General features: G+C 34.9%; 1 non-coding gene across 1 annotated transcript; it reads left to right on the top strand.

Moving 5' to 3' along the window:
* The first annotated feature begins 10415 nt into the window (after positions 1–10415).
* Positions 10416–10521, top strand: LOC113001297 (small nucleolar RNA R71). The gene has a single exon (XR_003266616.1). It is a non-coding gene; the product is annotated as a small nucleolar RNA R71 (small nucleolar RNA).
* Positions 10522–13916: the final 3395 nt, after the last annotated feature.

The raw sequence follows: 13916 nt of genomic DNA, 5'->3' as shown, positions 1-13916 counted from the left end.
TATAATTAACTAATCGCTCCTAACAATTGATAAACTTACCTCAAACCATCTCCACTTGTTTGCTTCCGCACCTTCTAAAGTACAGGGTTGAAAATTCAAATAGTCTTTGCTCACTTTCATTATCGCTCTCAAGACATCGTTGAATTGCCTACTTCTGGTTTCTTTAAATCTACAATAACTAAATTGCACTACCCTATACTTTAGGTTGTGAGAAAGGATATGTAAAAACATTGCTACTTCTTTAGTTGTTGGAACATTTCTTGTTCTTACTTATCCACCCTTTTCTTGTAAAATTCTACAAAGGTTAGAAAATGCATTTTTACTAAGCCTCAGTTGTTCAATGCAATCTTTCTCTGTCCCTCTATAAAGATGATTAAGGAAGCTATGGCGTTCTTGTTCCCAATTACGGGTTGGTTCCTTAACAAAATAATCATTATGATACCATGTGACTACACCAATGACCATATGAACAACACAAGCAGCAACTAATAAGATTATTTTCTTATACTCTTCTCTTTTACGTTTTCTTGAAGTAATTGTAGTGTCAACTATGCTAGGATCCATTTCTTCTCAATCCAAACTGCATGATAATGATATAAGATAATATTTTGAGATTTAAAACAAATATCTTGGTAAAAGATGTAAAACAATGATACTAGTGCAATTTAAAGTATAGACAGAGATGATCAACTAGAAAAAAAACTAACAAAGTTTTGTATATTAGGATCAATAAAATAATAGTAGACAGAGATTTTGGAGAGCATTACAGAAAATGCTGCAGTTTTTTTGGCCTATGAATGATTTGTACATTATTATCCCATCACACCTTTTTTTATTGATTATGATATATATTTTGAAAACATACTATCTTCTAATTTGATGATTATACCAGGTTTGGGTGTTGAATTCTCGTAATTTTTAAAGGTGTGGCAAGAGCTGCAGATTAAGGTGGATAAATTATCTTAAGCCTAATTTGAAGAGAGGAGCATTTTCACGGCAAGAAGAGAACTCCATTGTTGAACTTCATGCAGTCCTTGGCAACATGTACTAATATATTTTGTTAGTTAATATTTTCCATAGGCATAGAAGTAGCAAATGGCTAAATTAATTATTTTTGACTTTAGAACACTGGTTTCACATGCTAATAAGATAAACTGTCGGAACCAAGAGTACTTCGATAGTAAATTCATGCAAGTATTATGACTAGTTTTTAGTCAAGTCAACTATAAAATGAGTTTGATAAGAGAGAAAACGTCATGGGTAAATGAAGTGTTGCTAGTGTTCAAAAGAGGGAATAGTTATTTTAAGAAACATGATATGGAAGCTTACCTTCACAGCAACAAAAAGAAGGGGATCAGATGGTGTATATATCATGTAGTGTGCTTGTTCCTACAGCAAATTGATATAAATAAGCTTTAAATTTTAATGCTCATATTTTTCTACATTAGGTCAATCACAAGCAAGAGCCTAGAGGTTAACTTTAGCAGAATATAAATTGGATGACAAGAAATGTCTCTTAACTATATATACACAACAAAAAAAGAAGTCATAAACAATATTGAATTATTGATTCATAGTAGAAAGGAAAGCTAACACGAATTGGACCACACAACCATCCACTGGCATAAGAAGATTTTTAATTACTTTCAGATGTCAACGAGGTATTGGTAGTGAATGATTATCCCAAAAGACTAGGTACAAACATAGTTAAATACAAAAGAAATTTTTATAACAAGCATTATGATGAGGCTTTTACAAGCTAACACATTTGTGTTTTCACCTTCATAAGTTTGCTTATTTATTATTCCATGTGATGTTGCTAAGACTCTAATTAAAAAATGGAGTACTTACTGCATAAAAATTACAAAATTCATTTCAGAAAGCCATTCATTATCCTGTTCATACTAGTGAAGAATAAAAAAGTCTCCATAATCAAAATAATTATCCCAAATAGCTACAAAATCTCAAAACAGCCAAACTCTAGAAAGGAAAATAATAACTGGGAAGTTATGCTTCTGTTAAAAATAAACATCACAAGGAGTTATAAGGTTGGCTTGATGGTTGAAGGGAGAAGGGGAGAGGGAGAGGTCAAGGGTTCGAATCCCTCGCACTAACAACAACTAATAAATTAACAACTAACATTGACCAATAAAAAAGTAAAAAGAATAAACATTACAAAAGAAAACATAAATACGACAACATATTTGTGCAATTGAAGGTAACAAGATTACCAGATTGAAGTGTACAATTTCTACACCTTTGGTTGGCAAGCTATCACCTTTACTATCTGCAAAATGAGAAACATCATCCATCAATTTCAGAAATGCAATTAAAATGGTTATGTAGCATATTATCACTTTAGCATACCCTACACACTACCCTTTTATTTAGTCTATTTAATAAGATCAAAGACGACAATGGATGGGAATAGAAAATTGGAGTTAAGTATGTAAAGCATGTATGGTCCCATATCAAAATAAAAAAACACTATAGTAAACCAATTGAAAGAATAATTGTAGAAGTAGAAGACATGCCATAATTCTTATGGATGAAAAGGCATGTAAGAAAGATATATTTTTACCAAACATAAAATCTTGACCCAACTTCCACGTGAAGATTGAATACGAGAGATAAACAAGTCATCTTTAAAATCTTAAAATTGTCAGTTTACAACCTACTACATATTTAGTATGTGTTTTTTTTTGGTAGAACTATATATTTAGTTTTGATAAAACTAGATAGACAATTGTGAAAGTAATGGGTAAATAAAATTAGCATACTGCTAATATCTATGAGTCGTGATTGTAAGAGAATTTATTATCTTTAGCAACAACCAAACAAATGTCACATAAATAGACCGGAATAAACAAATCTGCAATAAATAAATCCTCAGCAGCTCCATTTAATTTTTATGCTTGTATGCTAGAAAACTCATTTTTATTTAAAGGGGAGATTAACTTCCCTTGAAAAACAATTAACTAAAAATTGTGTCTGGGTTGATGAAGGGAATAGAACAAAGAGAAAGATATATCTTCACCAGAAATGTGGCTTTAAAAGCAAAGACAAATGGAAAAACAACAAGACCAAGCTCCAATAATCATGTATCCAAACTATTCACATTATGACAAAGCTAGACATCATTAGCCTGCAACTACAAGTTACTTTCTCTGAGCACAAGCAAGCTTTAAACATAGTTGCTAGCAACCACAAAATCTGCATAGATATCTTAATTATAACAGTAAGAGAAAAATCAGCATATGCTCGATCAAGTATATATATTTAATTTCTTGATACTTATAAGCCATATAGTTCACATTGCAAACACAAAGTTCCACTTGCATAACCTCATTCAGCATTTTATCAATTACATTACATTGTAGTTGTTACTTATCCTTGTACTATTTAGAATTTGAAACATGGTTTTCTCATTTTTAGATGGACTCAAACAGTAAAATACAGTGGGATGAAGGCACTATATTGAAGGTAGAGGTAGACATCTTTTGCACAAGCAAGAGAGAAAGAACAAAAGAATACTCATTTAACCATAGAGTAAGCTCCTAGCTCTTTCATATGTTTTTTTCCTTGTTCTTTTGCACATTAAGGTTCTAAAACTAGCATACATAAACCCCTCTCAGAGGTTAGCAGAGTCAGAAAGAAGTAAAGTAAATGGAAGATGGAGGTATTGGCTAGAGTAGTAGGTAGTGTCGCAACCTACCCTTCTGCGGGAGGGAGAGGCAAAAAGCCAAGGGTGCATCTTCTCATGAAGAAAACACGTGGGGTTGCCACCAACATTTATTCAAGGGAAACATTAGAAAAACCAAAAAGACGAAGGTCTGCATATTTTGAAAATGAGGGTTCGGGAGTTGTTTACGCTCAGGGAAGGTATTAGCACCCCACATGTCTGTCATAAGGGACGACAACCTTTAATCGAGTGTGCAAAATCATGACTTCAATAATTATTTCCCCTTTTTATATTTTTTTTTATGTATTTTCCCTTTTTATATTTCTTTATTTTTTGGGATCAACAAGGGTGTTGCCCTTGCTCCTACTTATCCTCAGGTGCGATGAGGAAATCAGACCTACGTAGTTCTTTAAGTCTGAAAGTTTGTGTATTACATTGATTTTATGTTTTTTGAAAGATTTGATTGAATTGTGAACAAAATTCGTTTAAGGCGTTGTACCTTGAAATGATCTCAAGTGATATTTGATAAAAAGAAATTAGTTATGAGTTTGTTTTATCTTGGTTTTTTCTTATTAACCTTCAACCTTTTTTTAAGATAACCTGCGACACTAACGATCAGTTAAAACTTACTTTATAAAAGAAAAGCGATTACCGATGATAGGAGAAGGAGATGAAGATGCACAAAACAATAAAGATGACCCCTAAGGGTCCATAAATCATGTTCAAATCCTTAAATACAAACACTAACTGGACGAAGAACGAAGAACGATTACGGTCACAATTCGGCAGGGATTTAGCTTCTTTTTCTCTTCTTCCTTCTTCTTTTATCTTCTTTCTCTCTAAACCTTCACCTCTGGACCTCTGAACCTCTCTCTCCTCCCTTCTCCATGCCTATTTATAGCAAGACAAGGCATTTGGGACAAAGACAGCTCGCCCAGGTGAGCCAAGACTTACACCTGAAGTAACTGGCTCGCCCAAGCGAGCTGGTTCCTTCAGGCTGAAGTCTTCTGGTGGCCCAGGCGAGTCGGAGGCTAGCCTGGGTGAGCCAGGGTTCAGAAAAATGCCTAGAATGATCTTTTTGCCCCTCCCCTTGGGTATTTTCGCATTTTTACCAAAACATTGAATGATCATCTGTTTTTGCACGGTAACTGACATCTAACACCATAAGTCAACTAACAAAGATCAAAAGATCAACAAATGATAGCCCCCGGATGAAATTAGGGTATGACAGTTGCCCCTCTTTACTTATCTTTTATTGGAAATAAAAGGGAAGTAAAGATAAGGACACTAATTTCATTCAAGCGATCTTGCTATTCAATCGGGCAACCAAGGAAGTGAAACCGAGAAAACATGAGGACTTTGAAGTTCTTTTTCTTTTTTTTTTTCTTTTTTTTAAAGCATAGAAATAGAGGATGTCGCGTCCTACGAAGCACAAAGATAAGGACGTTGAGTCCTATAAAAGACAAAAGATATTGAAGTCTTTGAAATGTAAATGAAAACATTGTAGTCTTTTGAAAGCGTAAACGACTGAAGACATAGAAGTCTTTGAAAAGTAAATGAAGACATTGTCGTTTTTGAAAGTATAAATGACTAAAGACATTGAAGTCTTTTGAAATGTAAATGAAGACATTGTCGTCTTTTGAAAGCATAAATGACCGAAGACATTGAAGTCTTTTGAAATATAAATGAAGACATTGTCATCTTTTGAAAGCATAAATGACTGAAGACATTAACGTCTTTTGAAATGTAAATGAAGACATTGTCGTCTTTTGAAAGCATAAATGACTAAAGACATTGAAGTCTTTTGAAATGTAAATGAAGACATTGTCTTCTTTTGAAAGTGTAAATGAATGAAGACATTGAAGTCTTTTGAAATGTAAATGAAGACATTGTTGTCTTTTGAAAGCGTAAATGACTGAAGACATTGAAGTCTTTTGAAATGTAAATGAAGACATTGTCGTCTTTTAAAAGCGTAAATGAATGAAGACATTATCGTCTTTTGAAATGTAAATGAAGACATTGTCATCTTTTGAAAGCGTAAATGATTGAAGACATTAACTTCTTTTGAAATGTAAATGAAGACATTGTCGTCTTTCGAAAGCGTAAATGACTGAAGACATTATCGTCTTTTGAAATGTAAATGAAGACATTGTCTTCTTTTGAAAGCGTAAAGAAGACTGTGATAGTCTTGACCAAAGACATTGAAGTCTTTGAAATGTAAAGAAGAGTGTGATAGTCTTGACAAAAGACATTGATAGTCTTTGAAATGTAAAGAAGACTTTGATAGTCTTGACAAAAGACATTGAAGTCTTTGAAATGTAAAGAAGCTAATGACCTTGATTGTCTCTATAAGACAAAAGACTCTGATAGTCTTTGAAAAGTAAAGGAGCAGATGACCTTGATTGTCTCTGCAAGACAAAAGACTCTGATAGTCTTTGAAAAGTAAAGAAGTAGATGACCTTGATTGTCTCTGCAAGACAAAAGACTCTGATAGTCTTTGAAAAGTAAAGAAGTAGATGACCTTGATTGTCTCTATAAGACAAAAGACTCTGATAGTCTTTGAAAAGTAAAGGAGCAGATGACCTTGATTGTCTCTACAAGACAAAAGACTATGATAGTCTTTGAAAAGTAAAGGAGCAGATAACCTTGATTGTCTCTACAAGACAAAAGACTATGATAGTCTTTGAAAAGTAAAGGAGCAGATGACCTTGATTGTCTCTGCAAGACAAAAGACTCTGATAGTCTTTGAAATGTAAAGAAGCTAATGACCTTGATTGTCTCTATAAGACAAAAGACTCTGATAGTCTTTGAAAAGTAAAGGAGCAGATGACCTTGATTGTCTCTGCAAGACAAAAGACTCTGATAGTCTTTGAAAAGTAAAGAAGTAGATGACCTTGATTGTCTCTGCAAGACAAAAGACTTTGATAGTCTTTGAAAAGTAAAGAAGTAGATGACCTTGATTGTCTCTGCAAGACAAAAGACTATGATAGTCTTTGAAATGTAAAGAAGCAGATGACCTTGATTGTCTCTATAAGACAAAAGACTCTGATAGTCTTTGAAAAGTAAAGGAGCAGATGACCTTGATTGTTTGTACAAGACAAAAGACTATGATAGTCTTTGAAAAGTAAAGGAGCAGATGACCTTGATTGTCTCTGCAAGACTAAAGACTAGGATAGTCTTTGAAAAGTAAATGACAGAGGACTTTGAGTCCTATGAAAGACAAAAGTGAGGACTTTGAGTCCTATGAAAGCATAAAGACAGAGGACTTTGAGTCCAATGAAAGACAAAAGCGAGGAATTTGAGTCATATGAAAGAAAAAAGCGAGGACTTTGAGTCCTATGAAACATAAAGCGAGGACTTTGAGTCCTACGAAACAAGCCAATAGGTACTAGTACCAAAAGGCTTACCCTTTTGAGAAAGAAAGAGGTTGACTCTTTGAGAGGGCCTTTCATCCTAAACTCAAGAGATAGGACATTAGATTTGGGAAATTGGTATATAAAGATAAATCTATGCACTTAATATGAACATGATTTTTGGGATGCAGATGCATGCAACCTTTATCTTGGAATGTAGTAAATGCAGGTTTTGTACGCAAGAATGCAATGCAATGGAAAAGTGTACAATGTTCATGACATTCTTTCCTATTTTTGTGATTTTGATTTTGATTTGATTTTTTTTTGCTCCCTTTTTTTTATTTTTGTGGAAAACACAGATTGACTGTCTCTTTTTTTTTTGAAAGATGTGGTAACTCATGCAACCTCATTCTATTTTTTTGAAAATCTCTTCGAGGACTCCCTTAGAGTGTATGTTATGTTTAATCACTTGAAAATCTCTTTGGGGACTCCCTTAGAGTGTATGTTTTGTTTGATCACTTGAAAATTGGGGTGACGACAATAGAGCCGTTTGACATTTAATCAATCAACCAAAATATTGGTCTTAGGGTTTTCCCTTTTCCTTTTTTAAAAACTTCGATTATTCTGCACAGCAAGAGAAATATAAGGCCTTAGAACCAATCGCATGCACCATTGAAGGATGGCAATAGATTGTTACACTTTGGCATATGACCAAGTGAAACTTTCTTGATTTAAGATTATAGAGTGATGCCAAGTGTCTGTTGATCCCGCTGAAATTTGATGACACGGACTGGTCCTGAAAGAATTTATACTACAAAGGCCACCATCGGATTCAAAAGGAATCCTAAGGAGTTTGCATGAGTGACTAACATTAGATGTACCCTACTATCTGTTCGGTCGCAGCAAGTGCACCAGATTGCGCAAGTAGTATAAAATGGTAAGAATCGAGTATCGAACTCTCGGGGAACATGTGTTACTTGGTAAAGCTACTTCAATGAATAGGTGTCTAGTATGAAAAGAGATGTGTGAATTATGCATAGGTATATAAACTAACTATTAAAAGGAAAATCACGTGAGTAATGATGCGTAAAGACAAGTAGACAACATATTCGTCTTCCTAATAGGTGCCTGATGTTAAAAGGATATTCTCTACTTAACAATGCTCATGTGTTCTATGGTGTCTCCTAAAATGCTAAACCCCGATTCCTCATGATAGTCTAGCCTAATCATGATCAGCCTTCCTCCGCAGATTCCTTTTGTTGGACTAAACTCGACCAAAACCGCATTAAGACAAACATACAACAACTAGGTTACCGTACCCCAATTCCTGGTGATAATACGAAAAACTAGCCCCGTCCTATCAAGTTCTAAGAATTAAACCAGTTTCCACTATTGAATGATCCTAAAAACACATGCATCTATGTGATCAAGGCAAATGCATGGTAGAATGAAGTTTTGATAGCACAGTGAACACATAAAACATCATTAAATAGATATACAGGTATTTACATCAAGTACCTACAAGGAAGAACCGACAGAGGATATAGCTCTCCATAGCTGGGAAGCTTCCTTTACAACAAAGAGAAGAGAAAGATGAAGGATTGAAGAAATACAAGTGGTGAGGATGTCTCCTCCACCTCTAGAACCTCACAATCACTCACAAACTCATCTCAAACTTTCAGGACGACTTCCTCTTCAAGCTTGGTTCTCTACAGGTCTTCACACAAGAAAATCTCTCAAACTCTCTGGAACTTGGACCTTTCTCTCTCTAGAAAACCCTAGACATGCAGAAGCTTCAAGAAAGGGCCCAAACTCCCTTCCAAAATGCGATTTCAGGCTTAAATAGGTGGCTTTGTTCGTGCTTGCATGCTTAGCGCAATTTTGAACCGCTTAGCGCTTATTAGTGGATTTCGGCTTAGCGCGTGCTTTTCTCGCTCAACGGATGGACTGAAGCGGTGCGCTTCGTTGGATGACCCTTCGCTTAGCGCAAATGCACAACTCATCCTTCTTCCAGATTCTTCCTCGTGCTCAGCCAAGGAGTGTTGCGCTCAGCGGATGGCTCGCTAAGCCAAAAGATTGGCTTAACGAGAGGGTGAAAATCAACAATTCATAAACTTGCCTAATTAACCTGAAATTGAGAGAAATGATTATTAAACACACAAAATGGACGTACTAAGTATTTATTACCTATCTTTAACAAAAAGTAATTTCAAAACTAGAAAACAACCATAAATTGGAGGAGATTTGATACAATTTACACAAGTTTTATACACAGAAGTTAGTCATATTCATCGACTAACAACTCCCCCAAATTTACAGTTTTTCTTGTCCTCAAGCAAATATAGAACAACTTACTGGTCCCCAAGTGACAATAACATGCAGTGACTATGTACAACGGTGTATGCACAAAAGTTATTGAATGCATGATAAGAGAATGAAGCAAAATGCTCCCATCATTTGTCTTTCACAAAGTATGCAGTCATTCAAAGAGAAGAATAAAATGTAACTTGTACAATTAGATGCAGTTAGGCATAAGACAGATATCAAGGAAAGTAGCTTAAACCACAGTCTCATGGCTTCTGTTTCACTCAAGCACGGGTGTTTAGGCTATTCATAATTAACAACTAGCAAGAGATCCAATCTTTGAATTTCATCTCATGTCATCAAGTCAGAAATGGATAAATAGAATGAAAAGGACTTTTATAGACTTGTAGTGAGGCTTGGATACAACAAATCATTGGTTTTTCTAAGATTCTAAGAGAGCACAAATCCTAGACTTATCCAAATATTCTTTTCAATATAATTAGCTTCCTCACTAACCTTTTACTTTAATTTTGCTTTTGACCTTATTACAACAACACACATTTTCTTTGATTTTTTTTTAACACAACTTATTTGTTATGCGTGCTGATGCTTTACCTTTTACTTTACATCCCAATCAACTCCACTCCCGCAAATTTGGGGTCAATTTGCCTTGAACCATGTGCTCTCCTAGAATCTAAACAAGGTATCTAGAGGTACTCATTGAAGTTCATGGTTCAATTTTGAAAATATAATTTAGCTCACAAAGGGTGCAAGCTTTTTATTTTCTGATTCATGGCAAGTTGAGTTACTAGGTTGACCAAGGCTTCAAGTTTTCCCTCAAGCTTTTTATTTTCAGAAGATGAAGATGAATCTGTGGCCACCTCATGGACTCCTCTAAGGACAATAGCATCATTTCTTGCACTGAATTGTTGGGAGTTGGAAGCCATCTTCTCAATCAAATTCCTAGCCTCAACAGGGGTCATATCACCAAGAGCTCCACCACTGGCAGCATCAAGCATACTCCTCTCCATGTTGCTAAGTCCCTCATAGAAATATTGAAGAAGGAGTTGCTCAGAAATCTGGTGGTGAGGACAGCTTGCACACAATTTCTTGAATCTTTCCCAGTACTCATACAAGCTTTCTCCACTAAGTTTCCTGATGCCTGAAATGTCTTTTCTGATTCAGTGGTCCTAGATGCAGGGAAGAATTTCTCCAAGAATACCCTCTTAAGGTCATCCCAACTGAAAATGGACCTGGGAGCAAGGTAGTATAGCCAATCTTTTGCCACTCCCTCCAGAGAATGAGGAAAATCCTTTAGAAAGATATGATCTTCTTGGACATCAGGGGGCTTCATGGTGGAACAAACAATATGGAACTCCTTAAGATTCTTATGAGGATCTTCACCTGCAAGACCATGAAACTTGGGCAACAAGTGTATTAGTCCAGTCTTGAGAACATATGGAACACCTTCATCAGGATATTGAATGCACAAGCTTTCATAAGTGAAATCAGGTGCAACCATCTCCCTAAGAGTCCTTTCACGAGGTGGAGGTTGAGCCATGTTCTCAGTATGAATATTAATAGCTGAATGCTTAAAATCAGAATATTCAGAATCACCAGCAACAGAATGCTCAAAATGATCAGGATGCTCAAAATGCACAGAATGACCAGGATGCACACTATGCCTAACTAATCTATGAAAGGTTCTATCTATTTCAGGATCAAAGGGTTGTAAATCACATAGATTGCCCCTAGTCATGCACTATATGCAGCAAATAATGTGTTCTCAAACAAGCACCAGGGGAGGGTTAAAACTACAACTATAGTCAAATGATATCCAAATGAGCTGAAATTTTGTGAGCAACACCCTAAAATCATGAAAAGATAGCACAAAAATTTTCAGACAAAAATTCAAAGTCTAACTATGAAAACTACCTAAGCAAAATTTAGAAAAATATGACAATAATACTTGAAAAAAAAAACTTAGTAAACGACTGATTTTTGGATTTTGGAAGACCCCAATAGTATGGGAAATTTTTTCTACCCCAAATGCATATATAATAATAGTCATTCTGATACCCGGAGCAAAAGTTATGGCCATTTTAAGTTTTGCTAAAAACAAGTTCCCAAAATTTTTGTCTCTTTAAAATACTGCCACACCAAGTGCTCCTGGTATTTTTCACACAAAATATGGATCAAAAGAAACTACCACACAAAAAATCAGCCAAAAATAACAACTCTAACTATCAAAACAAAAATCGCTAATTAAATTGCAAAATCAGTCGCTAGTTCAGTCGCTAATCACTGTTCATCACTGTTCACAGCAAAACACAAAGCAGAATCAGTCGCTGAAACAGTCACTAAATAGGGGACGCAACTGAAATGCAAAACAGAACGCTACACAAAACAAGACAACTAAATACTATTATGAACTTTTGGCCCACTACTCCCCGACAATGGCACCAAATTTGATCGAGGCCATATCCGAATCAAATAAACATTAAAGATGCAGTATCTAGGAAGTGATCCTAGGTCGTCTCCCAACGAGCAATGGTCAACCAAACGTTCATAACAGATAGTAAGAAAACAGTAACGAATTGGGGGGGGGGGGTGTTTGTTATTGTAATTTAAACAACGAGCAAATTTTAATTAGAAAATAATAGAATTAAAACATGTTGTTTCCCCTTGATTCACAAGCAAGTCTCTTATCCTAGGTTACGAGAATTTATATTTTATCAGTTTAACCACTTAATCCAACCCTAAATTAAATTACTAAGCGAAATTTAACATAAGGCTGTCATTATGTGATTAAGCAACACATACACCAATTAATCATGAATGAAACTGATCATGAAGCATGAACGTAAATTAAGCGCAGAGACAATTAATCAAGCACTAAGCATGCATGGATTAATAGCAACAAATACAGAGTAATTGGTGAAGAGGAAAAACTGATCAGAATTCAATAGTAATAACAAAACCTCAAAGAGAGTTGTGCTTGATCCTCAAGAGCAAACAACGTCGGAGACTTGGCCTTCCAATAATCAGTAGAAAATGAAATTGCAGATTGAAGCAGAAAACGAAATTGCAAATTGAAGCAGAAAACAAATTTTATTGCTGCGTAAATAGTGTGCATGAACAGTAAAAACTGAAATTGCAAAACCTAAAATTATTCTCCTCTCCAAACGAAAAAAACTCCTAAAACTAAAACCTTGGTGCTGTTATATAGGTTCTCAGCCCCAAAGCTTACAAATCTGTTTTAAGTCCAAGCCCATAAATAAAATAAAATCTAGACAAGATAAGATAAGATTGGATGAAATAGAATCTAGATGAAATAATATCTAAATAAGATAAGATAAGATTGGATGAAATAAAATCTAGATGAAATAATATCTAGATGAAATAAAATCTGGATAAGATAAGATTTGATAAAATAAAATTGTCTGCTCTCTTCAAGTCCAAGCCCAATTCCGGATTCAAGCCCGATTGCTTATAATTCTCTTGAAATTAAATTAAAAACACAAAATTAGTCAAGTAGGCCCAAATGATAAAGCTGCATAATTAATTTGACAATTAAGGCTAATCAGTAATTAAAATGGTGACAAAAATGGTTAAGAAATAGGAGAAAATAATGACACATCAAATCCCCCAACACTTAGCCTTTTGCACTCCTGGGCAAAATTAAAAAGCAAAGCAAGGAACAAATTCAGAGACATTAAAGAGAAACAAACAAACGCAAAAACAATTACATATTTCTCACCATGCAAGAAAAATCTATCCATTGCATCTTCTATTAACAGTGAAGTGCTTAGTAATGGTAGGATGGGCAAGCTGAGTGTTAACCAACAACAAAGATCACTAAGCTTTAAGGGACTTTCAGTGCCTATGAAATCAAGCCGAACAACTATCAAGGATATCAATATTAATTCAGATTGCTCACTCCCTAATTGGGATCGACAAGCTTCCTTCAAATGAATCAATGACTGCTGATGTTACTCTTCCTTGTAGGAACCCATTAACAAGCATAGCTTTTGGCAAACTTGGGTTATAATAGAAATGTGCATGAATATGTTATATCCCACTCAGTACACATAAGCAAATAAAAATAATCTCAAACAAACCTCTGTTAGTCTTTAATTTCTAGTTATAGGAAAGAAGAGTTTTTAAAGAATGGAGGAAAATTTGTAGTAGCTTCGAACAACTCATTCATATTCTCAAGCAATCATGTAGTTCGATAAATTCAAACAGATTTGTTTCTCTATTTCTCTTTGATGCATATTCACAAACATATGGTGCTCACAACCTATCTCAACTCCAAACCCATCCAATTCCACACCCACCAACATATCAAAATCATTGAAACAAAATAAATGAAATAGAAAACGAAACATAAATCAATAAAATCAAGCGACCCTTGTAGCTACAAAAATGAAATCAAAATCAAACAAACATAAACTTGGGAAAAGAAAAAAACAGAGATGAGCGAGTGAGAGAGAAACCTATTTGTGAGAGGAAGAAAAGATTGTGATGAATAGAAAGAAAAACTTACGTGCCGATGGAGGTGGTACCTGGTGATG

The sequence above is a fragment of the Glycine max genome, chromosome 3, assembly GCF_000004515.6.
Source record: "Glycine max cultivar Williams 82 chromosome 3, Glycine_max_v4.0, whole genome shotgun sequence".
Lineage (NCBI taxonomy): Eukaryota > Viridiplantae > Streptophyta > Magnoliopsida > Fabales > Fabaceae > Glycine > Glycine max.
Note: the sequence above shows the minus strand (reverse complement) of the source record. Positions and strands in the feature narration are given on the sequence as shown.